This window comes from Ischnura elegans, assembly GCF_921293095.1.
Source record: "Ischnura elegans chromosome 13 unlocalized genomic scaffold, ioIscEleg1.1 SUPER_13_unloc_4, whole genome shotgun sequence".
NCBI lineage: Eukaryota > Metazoa > Arthropoda > Insecta > Odonata > Coenagrionidae > Ischnura > Ischnura elegans.
Window position 1 is genome coordinate 8280470 of NW_025791660.1, and position 14350 is coordinate 8294819.

Sequence of the window (14350 nt, forward strand, 5' to 3'; positions counted from 1 at the left end):
ATCTTTAAATATGTTAAATCGTCAATGAAAGTATTAACACACGACAGAATGTGATCTTCAGATTCATCACGGGAACTACATACAATTCGATGATATAACCTATATTAAGAATGCTCACGGTGAAAGACAAGTTTAAATTTTAAAATGTAAATAACTCATAAGCACCTCAACGGAAAAATACAACACAGCAAAATGGATAAGACTGTTGACCTTGCAGTTCTCTGTAACAACGATTATATAAGATCATGCAAGCAAAGATTTGTTTACTCTCCATGAGTTTTAGTTTACATTGTAGCCGCTAGAGGCACAAAAAAATAGCAGGCCTCTAATCAAGACGCGTTCCGAAATTCACCGGCAGTAGCATGGAAAAAGGAGGAGACTTTTCATTTAAGACTATGCAAGCAATATTAATGCTATCGGGACAAAGCAGTATTGCACGGTGTTCATGAGACACATTAAACGACTATACAATGGTAGAATTTTTAGAGGCAAATGGGTAAAGCAACCATGAAAGAAGTCTTCCATGAAGCAACATTAATACAAGTGTGCAAAGAGTAGATAACGTGAAAACTATCTATGTAAATGATAAATTATATTTCAATTGATATTGATTCAGAAAAATACGTTAAAATTAACTTTGAAAGGAAGCCTTAGAAAACAACTTTTTCATTTGAATTATATAAGTGATGTTTTTGAGTGGAATATTTTATAAAGAAGATAGGAAGAATAACACTTTAAGTACCAAGAATATAAAAATACAAACCATATTCAATTTATTTGCATACTCCGTCTCATACTTAATATTCACTTCTGCCGGAACGCGCCTTGAGTAGAGGCCTGCTATGTATATCTGTCTCTAGCGGTAGAAATAAAAACTAACACTCAGCGAAAGCAAGGTAATCTTTATGGCATGACCTTATATATACATTGATTATTGCAGTGAAGTAGAAGGTCGACCATAATATCAATTTTGCTGTGTATTTTTTCGTTCAGGTGATTTTGAGTTATTAAAATTTAAACTTGTCTTTCACGGTAAGCATTCTAAATATAGCCTACATCATCGAATTGTACGTAGTTCCCGTGACGAATTTGAAGATCACATTCTGTCGTGTGTTGATACTTTCATCGACGATTTAACATATTTAAAGATTGAATGAGTGATTGAAGTTGAAACATGAATCGTACCGCCGGGATTTTCAGCACTTCATCAGGAAGGAATTCTGAGGATACCTTGTGCAGACTATGCATGAAGAATAATGATTATTTTTACAACATATTCACTTCCAACGTAGCTTGCAGAATGACTGTGAAGGATGCTTTAAATGGTTTTTTCGGGTTAGAAGTAAGTGGTTCGATGCCTACAACTTATTTATTTTTCTTCGTCATATTGCTTTAGTTATTCACTTTCAGTAGTTTCTGCTCTTCTTCAATGCATAGCGTGTTTATTTCCATCTTAGGTTGCTGTGGGAGATGGCCTGCCCACCACCCTGTGTCCACTATGTTTGAAAAAGCTCACGGAATTCAGTGTTTTCAAAATGACTTGTTTACAATCGGACGCAAAGCTGAGAAAACTTTCTGGGAGAAATTGCTTTAGGGTGAGTAATTTCGTTTATTCTCTTTTGAAGACTGGTGCTTGGCATGTTTCGGAAAATGTTAAGTGAGAGTCTTTGTTTTGTGTCGACAGCAGTGAGAAATCCAGTTGAATCATTAGTTGTGGATTAAATCAAAATTGTGATTGATTATTCACTTGATGCCACAACTTAGGAAATAGAATGATGTATGACTTTTTGAAGGTGGTAAATCCAAATTTATTTTAAAAAGTGCTTTGCGAGTAGAGATTAAAAATAAATAGATCATTATTTTTGTTAATTGATAATACTGGACTACTTTCAAGGCCGTCGTATATGGTTGACGGAGTAGTGAAACTAGCCCAGTGTCCCGCAAGCTTTGTTTCTCAATCTCCATGCAAAGTGATTTTTACCTTGCAGTTGGTGTTTTTGGTGATGATAAGTAAAGACGTTTTGTTGTCTGATTCAGCTATGTGCTCGTAAAATAATTATGGCTAACAAAGTGGGGCATTCCAATTCGTCAACTCATAAAAGGCAATACACCCACAACGCAATGAAACCATCTCTTTAAATATTTGTGCTAACTTGGGTAACCGAAGCATGTTAAAACGAACGAAAAAATCTCTTACTGGTTCCTGCTAATCGTAATTGTGAACTTAAATTCAGCTGAAAATTAGTGTCCAATCATAGGCTCAACTACACACACACAAAATGTGAAATCTTGAGGTTTTCTTTATTTTTTTTATAAAACGTACGTGCTGACAGTTCAAAAACTTCTCTCGATTTTCACGGCTTGTTATGCGAAAATATTAGAGGTGCAATGTATATAGAAGTGGCCCAGTATTTGAAATTAAGTTTCAGCATTGAACTTGATAGTTGCAAAAAATGTCATTACTAACGTTTTAAACTATATACATAAAATTAAACACAATGAGAAAATGGATGTGATGTATCTTTTGAGTAGCAGTTTTTTTAGTTTGTTGGACAGTTACTTTGTTACAGGGCAATGTTTACATTTTTATTTTAGCAAAAATGTATGTTCATATGAGAACATTATATTTGCTTAAACAATCTATGTCACTTCAGCTATTACAAATAATTTCGTTTTTGCATAAAAATAAAGTTGCTTTAAATAATATATTAGTTAAAATTGCATTATGCTTTTGAACTTTTGGTGTTTAAAATCCCTAGGTTTTTTCTTTGAATACCATTTAAGATGATCACTGAATCTGATATTCTGCATATTTTTGGGGTTGTTGAGGAAAAATGTTTTGTGCTAAATTTACACTGGGTATTTTGATAATTATGATAAATTTTGAGGTCTGTTTTTTTAACTTCAATATTCTATTCAGATAAGTAATTTTGTTAGAAATTTAACTTCTTTAGTGATTCTCTGTACAGGGAATGGATTGGTGTTCCACTTTGTAAGTAAATTTTGTTTAATGAACTAGTTGTTTTAGAATTTTTTCTGATAAAATTTCAACTCAATACAGGTTTCTTTGACGAAGAAATTTTTTACCTAAATCTAGAGCTGAAAAAGCATGTTAGCTGTATTTACTTTTTACCTTACTAAGCGATGAGATTTAAAAATATAAAAATCACCTAAATTAGTAAGGTTTCGTCCACCTGATGATTGAAGTGGACTTGTCAGAATTTCCTAGATTCTCATTTGTCTTCTTCACTATGCCGTACCTTACTCAGTGCATTGGCTGTTCAGGCATTGCTCTCTTGTCCGTTGAAATTGGTCCCATATATCTCTAATTGCTGTCTCTTCTATAATGTTTTGAGTCCTAGAACAATTTTTTCTCCTGTTTACCGCTTTTCTTAAGTCTCCCATCCAATATCAGGCTGATGATTTCATACCCTTCTGCCTAAGATAGTGGCCAAAATATGAGATATATCTCTTCTCTCCCTGGGTTGGTATTTGAGTACATAGAAACAGGAGTTCAATTACTATAGAAATGAATCAAAAACATATTCCACATCAAAGATTCACATTTAAAGACACATGTGTTGATAAAATTTGTGTATTTTCTTTCTTCCATGCCTCATGTATGTTGTAATATGTGCCACTATGTGAACTGATTATACCAAGTATTTTCCTGCCTAATTTGGTTTCAGCAGCATAAAAAACTTTTGAGTTTTGGATTGAGAGAAACATGTCAAGCTTTACAAAAATGCTTGGATATCACATTGAAAATCCTATTTTATCAATAGTACGAGTAAGCTTCATTTTTTGACATTGAAAGAGGTGAGTTTATCACAGTTACTTTCTCCACAGAGTATCCAATGGGATGAGACAGCTGATGACAAGTTGGGGACTCCTGCTGAAACAAAAGACTTCATTCAAGATGATATAGAAGGCACCTCACATCTCACTCATTCAGCCCAAAGGACTGAAATATACATTCCTGTGGAAGACTCCCAACAACTCGGATCTAATATGTTGGTAAGTTTTATTCTCATCCACAGTGAAACCTGAGTTTAATGACCCTAAGTTTTTGACATTTCCTCGGTTGTTTTACATAAGTGGCTTTGTGCTGTGTATATGTATGCATTTCTACAGGAAGTCACCTTCGCTTGTGTGAATAGGGAGACCAGATGCCATGAGGTGAAGAATGCAGGACAGCTCCCTATTAAATAAGCAATTAGAGGAAAAGTAGGCCAATTGAAAAATAATGACAATTTTATAGTTTGGAACAATGAAATAAATTTGCAGTATGATTTTATATATTTTTCTGTGTACCTATTTTTCTAGAGGAATTTATGTATTTGTATAAGCTAGCTAGCTATTAGCACATTCATTGCGGATGCGATTTTCAAAAAGGTCGTCAGAATCGGTTGATAAAATAAGAAAGACAAAGAGGGAATTTTCCACAACATACCTTCGGTTCAAACAAGGCTCTTTACATAAGGCGTGCATGGTCCCAAAAAGGGTTCCATGCTGGAGGTCATACGCACAATCAAAAAACTTGGGAATGGATATTAGTTACTTACGGAGGCGGAGAATGGCCTCCTGGCCTGACTGGCAGAGCACTTGTATTGACTAGCTAGATATATTGACTTGGACGGGACTATGTCAATTGACATGTTCCATGCGGAACGTGTTAAAAATGAGATAAGGTGAAAGTAGGCAACTTGAAAAATATTGGCAATTTCACAAATTAGAACAGTATAAATTAATTAGACCTATGATTTTGTAATATATTGTGGAAAAACTTTTCTCAAGCTATATTTGCATTTTTTACAGCTTGCTAGGTACCTGGTAACAGATTAACTATGCAAAAAATCATGATTTTCAATAAGAAGGAAAATGTCTCATTCATAAAAAATCCACCCCGATACCAGACGAATATCCCAACTCTACCCAATGGCAGATGTTTTATGAATAAAAATGCCAGTTGGCTCGGCCAGACATCAAGTGAGAAAGGATTAAAAGGAAAGGATGAATGGAGGATAAGCAGGACCCTTGAAACGTAATTGCAAATTCATATTTAGAGCAAAAGAAGTTAATTAGCATTGTGGTTATTTTTTGTTTGTGGATCTAACTTTTCAAGCAATTTTTGCATTTTTGACAGTGCAAAGTTTTTAACTTTTACTGAGGCCATGTTCCAATCCACCGTAAATGCACTTGCTCTCTACTCAGCACTTTTTGATGGTCACATTTGGGAAGTGATGTTGTCACCTATTGAGATTCCAGTCCACTACGGTCCTGCTCTGAAGAGTGCATAATCGAAGAGCACGAGAGAGGGCAAGGATTCACCCTTACTTGCTCTTCAACACTTTGGCTACGACCGCTAGAGGTAGAAACTTCTGTTCATTATGTGAATTCGGATAGAATATGATTTGAGGTGGTGAATTGGTTCTTTAAATTGTTCATAATGAATAGAGTGGATATCAAATCCAAGTTAATCTAGAATACATGTGAATCTCTTTGTGTTCAGTGACCGGGAAAATCGGGAATTGTGATTGAATTTTAAGTGTCTGGAATTATGCATGAATTATTCTTGAAAATTTTCTCCACCCTGACAGTTAAAATTGCTTTCTGGCATAATTTTTTAAGTTCAATGCCCATTTTCTGGTGTAAAAAGTGTTTGTCATAATCATGAGTGCAGTAGATGAGTGGAATTTTTACAGCTGCATCGGAACATCGAATTTCAGACAAGACTACAGCATCGAAATTCCTAACACTCTTGTCTCAACTAAGATTCCAAAAAGTGGTGGAATAGGACGGGTGACATCAGTTAGTTATGATGTTGATGTAGCTTCTTGACTTGCATTGAATAAATTTAAATGATTAAATTAAATTTGATTATGAAGCGTATGTTAACTGATTCATTCCTTTGCCTTATAAATTTCTTATCTATCACAGTTATCATGTAACATCAACGTGAAAACTTTCCCTGGAAAAATCACAAATAACGGAAGAATTTTTCTACTTTGGTTGGCTAGACACCCTAAATTTTTCAATTTACTGCATGTAAAATGTTATGATGGGTAGCTATTCACGGTGATTAATATTTTAAATTTTAAGTACACATTTAATTGTTTTCTGATTTAAAACCACTTCAATTTTTCTGAGCATTATGCTTTACAAAATTTGTAGTCCAAAATTAATAAATTTATTGTGAAGTGTAATGTTTACAATTGCATCCACTCCTTATTGTCACTGCTGTATTTTATATGTTATCACTTCCACATTTATATTTAGTGCAGTGAAATATTGCAGTAATTAATGAACAACAACAGTAACACTCTCTTAATGCCAAAAATCACCAGTCAACTTTTTTCAGTTTTGAAATTACCACTGTACAGTGGTGGCACCACTTGCAGTCAGAGCAGGAAAGAGCAAAAGAGCCGATAAGTGTGTAAGAGCACAACTACATAGGGTGCACCCTATGGATTGGGACACGGCCTGAGGCAATGTTTAGTTTGTTTCTCTTGGTGGTCCACTGGGTTGAAATTAGGGAAAATACCCTTTCTGCAGTTGTATTTTACCGTGGTAAGATTAACCCTTGAACGGCTAGCATGCCCATATGGGCACAGTTGCAGTAGTCTAAAATATTTCGTATAAATTCCGACCCAAACATTACAGACTGTCTTCCCCTAAAATGATGACAATGTATCACTTTATTCGGTTCATGTGCTTACGGCCAGCATTTGTACCTTGCAGTTGACTGTGGCATGATAGGCATTCTTACTCACTCTGTTCGAGGAGGTAAAAGATAAAAAATGGCGAAGAGTCTTCGGTAAATGCGATTTTATTCCTTTTTTATTTTTGGTACTCGGCTAAGTATTTGATATTATCCTCATAATGAATGTTATCAACTTTGGTTTCTTTTGCCAGCATTGTGATATCTTTCGTATGAGACAAGGAATTTGAATTTATTTTTGGGTCATCCCATATCGGCATGCTAGCCGGTAGCCGGGGGTGTCTTTTTTGGCAGGTATCCTTCGCTAAAAATGTCGTTATTGGGTCTGTTATCACATAATTTTGATGTAAAACGCTAAGTTTTTGTCAATCTTTCTTTTTTCTCATGTCACTCGATTTTAACGATTTCATTATTTTTTGCTGTATTTTTTGTAATATTTCCATTAATTTTTAGTAAAAAAAATACATTTTATACTATTCATCACTTTTATTCATGGTGCTTGTGATATACTTTACTCAACTATCTAGTATGAAGAATGATAGGCCTATTTTCTACCACTGGTATACATACCCAAAAATCAAGGGCATGGTGGAAGGGGAAAGGATGTTTCATAAATACAATGAAGAAGCTCATGGTGAGGTGCCTTGTATCACGTATAAAACTTTGAAACAATAAAAAGTAGATTGAACCTTGATCACATCGACCACAATGAACTCGTGGCCAAATTTTCTGAGTCCAATCCCTGGTTGTAAGTCGCAAGGAGACAATCAAGGCAAAAGTTAACAAGCAACCATTACAAGCTCCCGTCAGTTTTAGTCCTGAACAGGAGCATATAGCAGGGACTGAGTGTTGAAGAAAAAAATAACTACCATAAATTCGTAGGTAAATGCTCTTCGTATTTGCTTATCATGTCGAACAATTTAGTAGAGCAAGCGATAAATCTTACCTTTCCATTTATTTTGACAGTTTGTTAACTAGCTTTCCTCTTGTCAGTTAAAATCTCAAGGATATGAGGGTAGTGGAACAGTTCTGAGAAAAATGATACCAAAGGTATGCCGTTGATCGAAAAAACAGCTAGCTAAGCAGCCCCGCTGTTCTTTCGATCGGGAAGTGCTTTCGCACGGGATAAAAAAGGGAATATTGTTGTTAGATAGAATTCGGTAGTGACTGTCAAGTCATCTTGCCTATGTGTACACCCACTCACAAAGGTCACGAGGTTCCCACATGTTACTTTAAAATGGTGCAAGTTAGGCAACCTGCAGTGGTCTCTAGCTAAAATATTTAGATGGGCGGAACTGATCTCACGGATCAAAATATCAACAAGTATAGGAATGTTATCAGAGAAAAAAATGGTGATGGTCCACATGAAGCTATCTCCTTGATGCTATCATTGTAAATGCCTGGATTTGTGTGGAAAATTCTGGTTCAAATACATGGTATGATGGCAGTAATAACCAATTTGTCCGGTTTGATAGGTGCCGATGTTCTTATGAAGAATATTCCTCCCACGTGGGCTCAGAATGTGATACGTTCCTTGGCCTTGCCTTCAATGAAATTCTAACTATAATACTCGGCAATTGAAAACCCAATTTATAGCATTCAAAGACTCTAGTACGAAGCAATATAGGACTAATTTTGTTAATTAACTCATTGATAACGTGTTTTTTTTTCATTCTATAACTGTTTTCAAAACTGAGTTTTATACTGTAAAGTTCTTTGGACAGCCAAAAAAAATGTTTAAACCGAAAAAATAAAGCATAATGATTTGAAATTACTTCAAAATGCCAAATAAAAGAAATATTATAGGTAAATGCAACAATATATGGTGTATCACGCAGTAAAAATGAGAATTATGATGGCTCGAGCGATTCTTCTGCAGAATGCAGACCATTGGCCAGAGCGGCTAGCGTGCCCATATGGGCACACCCCCTCTAGCAAGAAGGAATCAACAGAATTATAAACTAAATGTTTATCTGAATGCTTGGGCAGTAATTAAGCAGTTTTTAACCGAAAAACAAAATAAAACTCAGAAAAAACTCCGCTGTTAAAGGGTTAAGAAATATTCAAAAATTTTGTTGAGAGTTCTGAGTGGCTATTAACACATTTATATACTTATAATAATGATTTTCAAAAAGGAGGACTCTTCACCATTCTTAAAAAATCTATAAAGGATGACATGTCTGGACCAACCCGGATGTCTGGTTACCCTAAATGAAGGCGTCATCAGTACATTATTTCATTTCATTTATGTACCCGATAACGCATTAACGATATTCTTATGTAGAACATCACAGATGATAGACCATAGAAAAGACTAAACACACATTTAATGAACCACTCAATAATAAATTAAAAAATCTATGAAGAACTCCACATCAATGAACCAAATATATTGGCATTTACAATAATATTAATGTTAAGTTATGAAAATGTCCTCGTAGTAGAATTTTTTAAATTGAGATCATGTCCTAATTGACATGTCCAGATTAGTCGGAAAATCTGGTCACCCTGTGTGTAACCATCAGTTGCACAACATGAGGCAACAAGTGTAACTGCCCTAATCTACATAGGCATGTATGTGGATCTTAGCTTTCTTACACCACCATTCTTGTGAGAGAAATGTCACATATCCAATGGAGGAGTCTTATGGTGGACAATCTAAATTCTCCTTTCTAGCCTATTGTCTTTGCTACAGCGTAGCTGAATCTCAAGATTGCTCTCTTTTTCTTCAATCAATCTTCCTGCTTCACCTCAGCATAGGAAGTAGCCAGAACCCTCATGTAGCTTTATTGTAAGTAAGGGAAGCATAATTAAGAACCAAATTCAACTTATTCATTTAGTAATTGAATCTACAAAAGATAGATAGATCAAGCATAAAAATAGTCCTTAATAGTAATTTAAACATGAGGAAGCACGTTTCCTTTATGTTGCGTGAGTGTGTGTCTCTGAACCAAAGAAACTATTGCAACGTCCCATCAACTCTCATTCTCACTGAGTGCATGTGACTCTACCGAAGAAACCCTAGCAAAGCACCTTCATCCATCACAAACACTTGCTCGGATCTGAGTGCATGTAATGGGTTTCCGGTTTAGAGGCTCGTTTTGGTCACTACTATGAATTCTTCCGTTCCAGCAAACCAACACAATATTTGTTTTGACCTGCTACTTGATCCTTAGGTTATGGCCATAAGAGACTATTTTCATGTTTCAGGATTGAAGCTGTAGAGCTGGGTTTACTTTTTCTGTAGCACAATCTTACGAGTGTACGAAAGGTGCAGTCAATATTGTGTCTTGTATAGGATGGAAATGCTAGAGCACATGCGCGAATGCATGGCTGTAAGATGGATAAATAGCCCTTGTTCTCATGCCGTTCATACATTTGTTCAGTTCCACGCCATTTTAGAGATAAATGCCATTCCAACCTGAGCAATTCCGTGCCGAGTGTAAACCAGCCTTATCAAAGATTGTGTAGTTTCCAATCTTGAATCACTTGGATTTTTCCGTCATTGTGCCATGTCAACTGCATCGATACCCATAGATGTAAAACAGCCAACAAACAAATCAGTCAATGATCCAGAATGTGGAATTTTTACTGCTGGAATGGTATATGCTTCTTTCCTGTCACTAAATTTCCTTAACATGACGTTTTTTGTTACATATCTGTGGCTTTTGGTGAGGAATACCTGTAGTAGAATCAAATATTTGATGAAAAGAATTTTTTCTTCCATGGAATGTCTTGATTTGCTCTTATGAAGGAAAAAAGTTACTAGAGTTATGTTTAGAAATGGTTTGGTAACTGTCTTAAGGAGATAATGTCATGAAAGACTTCTTGAAATTCTGTCTATCTCAAAATGGATTCACAGATAATGAGGATTTTACTTAACTCCATTGCAAATAATGGGAAAACACTAATCTCTCTGCATCTATTGTTTTGCTCTGGTCATTTTTTGAAACAAATAATAATGCACTACAAATGAACATATAAATTAGGCTTCTACAGGATGGAATAGTGTCGCCTTTATGTTGTCCCTTAGACTATTTTGCAGTTTACACTCTCCATTGGTAGCATCCAAGATGCATTCTCATTACTTGAGTAAGAATTAAAGTTCAAGGCATATGACATCACTGCCTTGATTCCAACATACGTCTAGTGTCTCGATGACAACATGGTAGTTGTGATGTGAATGGCATGTGATCAGACTTAATTACTGTGTACATATTTGCATGCCATAAATCATTCAAGAGTATCTCTTTCCTTGACCTCTCATAGGTGAAGAAAGTTTAAAATATTTTGATACATATTATGTCATTTTAACCCTTATCCGGGCACCTCAAATTTCTAACGTAACCGGGCAAGCAGGGCCCAATGGACCCTCCTCGTTAATTTTTTCTTTTTGCTCAAGTGGGCCAACCTGCTAGCATAAATATCATTGTTTTTTGTCAAATAGTGCAAATTAATACAAAATCAATGATTTCAAAATATCTTTTAATGTTCATAAATGAAAATTTTACATGTTAATTAGTAACAAAAATTTGAAATCTAAAAAAATTATGATTCATCCTTCATAAAAATGATATCTGGTGGAAATAATTTAATTTTAGAATTAATTAACATAAGGGATAATTAAATATTGTTTAATTATGAAACGAGACACTGTAGAACATCAAAACTTATTGTTTGAGGGAAAAAAACAAAATTTTATATACGAGTCCAGGATAGGCTACCCCTCAAAGCTTTTTTCACTTTTGATTTAAACGTTTTACCTCACTATGTTCATTGCATACCGGTTGCTCACAGTTGTTACACAATTGTTTTTATTCATATTGTTTCTATTATGGGCATATATATTATCTCATTTATTGTCATACTATAATTTGATGAATGTCTTGGCTCAGAAATTCCTTCATCAAAAAGTCCTTAGCCTGTGTTCCCAGACAAACCCAAGTTGGATCGTCTTTCAACGTTGACCTTATTAGATTATTGGAGGAAGTTTGAATTAATAGTCTTCTTGAATAATGTTTACCAACATTTCAATTTAGATCGGTATTCATCCACACCACGTACACTGCTACTCTGCTCACAAGCAAGTCACTCATGAAAAACGCAAAATGCCAACTATTTGTGCGTCTTTTACTCATGTGCGTATTTATCAACTGGTCAAGGAAATCGACTTCACCTTTGGTGCAGTTGTAGTGACTGATAATTTCATTGACGTCTTCAATAATTTCATTATGATGCATGAATCATTGAAGAACTACCAGCCAACTTTTCATCTTGGGCAATGACACAAACATACCATTTTTGGTGAAACCAAACAATGAAGAAACGACTTTACCACTTTTATTGGCTTGAAAATTTCCTAGAATAAATCGCTAATACTTTCCCATAGTTCCAACGTAACTCAGAAGACTCTATGCAAACTTTATAACAGAGAAATTTTTGTCACTCGTTTCATTTCTGTTCTTGTTTTGGTATGGTTCAGTGAGGTGCTGTACAACTCTTCAATCCAAAGCAGGCATTGCTCTTCATTGGAACTCTCCTCTTCGATTGGCTTGTCATCCAAATCATCGTCACTAGTATATTCAATGTTCAGCAGTTTTTGTGTGCCATCTTGAGACAAAAATTTTGTCTAGCCATGATCTAATAATTATAAAAAAAATATGTTTTTTCATAGAATTTCTCTAAATATACAAATTACTTCCTCAGTACTCATCTATTAGAACTTACATGGGCATGTGATGTCTTCGTGAAGGAAACTTGTAAATACTTGCCGTCACTCCGATGACTGTGTTACTTTTACACAAAAAGAATTGCATATTTAGGCGGTAGTTCCGTATAAAAGCCCATATTTTTGGAATCAGTTATGTGCAACATCTTATATGCCTTCATCTACGTTACCCAGTAGCACTTTGCTAGCACTCTACTCTTTTTTCATACATGCCGTAGTTTATATGGGAAACAAGGATGGAGGATATAGAGGTGAAAGATGGTGGAAAGATAGGCGGGGAGTGCAGGAGAAGGAGGAAACAGGCAAGGATGGACTGTCATCAATGCGGTGGGGTTTGGAATACAGGTGGAGGATTTTTAGGAGACTTATAATGAACAGGAGCGTTCAAATTCGAAGCTAAATCATCTGCATGCTTTCTGTATGACAGGATATATCCTTTCCTTTATCCCTTGAATGGACGCTACCAATAAATTCCGAGGAGCAGTGTTTTTTTTGGAAACAACTGGATCCTCTTAGTGATCATTCTCTAGGGGTTTCCCGGTGACTCAATCCAAGGGAAGGAAAATTTCTCTTAGCATATGCCCTTCAGCGACCGCCACGGTACAATAGCAACCCAAGTAGCCATGAATATCGGCTAAATATTGGTCCAATATGGGCTTCAGATTGTCATATCGGCCCCTCATTACCATCATTCTGCCAATGTTGGCCCAATATTGGCAGTCTATATAGGACCGACATCATCTGCTGATGTTATGTTATGAGTCAAAAACCTAAGTGCCAATAAGATCATGATTTAAAATGCAATTCATGAAGTATGTAAACTATTAAACATTAGGTCAAGAATTTTTTTGCTCACTTTGGACTTAACCATTTTTTGGCCCAGCCTATTTGCTCCTCATTGCCATCATTCTGCCAATGTTGGTCCCATATTGGCATCCTATATAGGACCGACATCATCTGCTGATGTTATGTTATGAGTCAAAAATCCAAAGTTCCAAAAGCATATTTTAAAATGCAATTCATGAAGTATGTAAACTATTAAATATTTGGTCAGGATTTTTTTTACTCACTTTGGACTTAACCATTTTTGTGGCCTAGTGAGAAATTTTGTTATGAAACAAATATTGATGAAGCAGTAAAGTATCTTTTGCTTCAAAAACACTCTTTGAAATATGGTTTTAATTTTTTTTTATCCATCGGAGCGATGGAATGTATTTGGTACTTCTCCCAGTGGTGAATATTACTCAAGACATCAGTCCGCTTTTCCCATTCCTGAATGCCTATTTTCAAACTGCCGCTCGTAGTTTAAAACTATCGATCTACCGGCTACCATCGATCTAATCGTATATCGATTGCCTTCGATAGAAAATGCCCACTATTTTGCTGTCTCCTGCCACCGCATGCCACATTTGCATCAACTTGCTTAATGACTATGAGTGTTACCTTAGATTGCAAAGCTATAGTGCTTTAATGAGTGTTACTGTGATCCAAATCAAGTTGCAATAATGTGCATTGAGCTGCGAATCAATGGTTATCTGACAGTACGGTGCTTTGTTTACATTCTGTGTACTTCTAGATCACTTGAAAGGGTTTCGACCGTTGAGATTCTTTTACTTGCTTCATCAGAACTGGGTGAGTAGATTTTTTTGTATTGAAATTCATACTAGGCAGCAGTTATATCCATAATATTGTGAACCATTTTTACCTTGTGGAGTTCTTGATTGTTTGTTATCTACGCAATTATCTTGTAGACTAGGGGTTTCAACTTTAACAAGTAATCAGATATTATCATAGCGTTAAAACCAACAGCTTACTTAATATCAAATCATATATTTACTGTGAACGTGCGATTCCTCCTAGCTAGAATCTGTACAATAGAGATGCAGTGGTCCATTGACAAA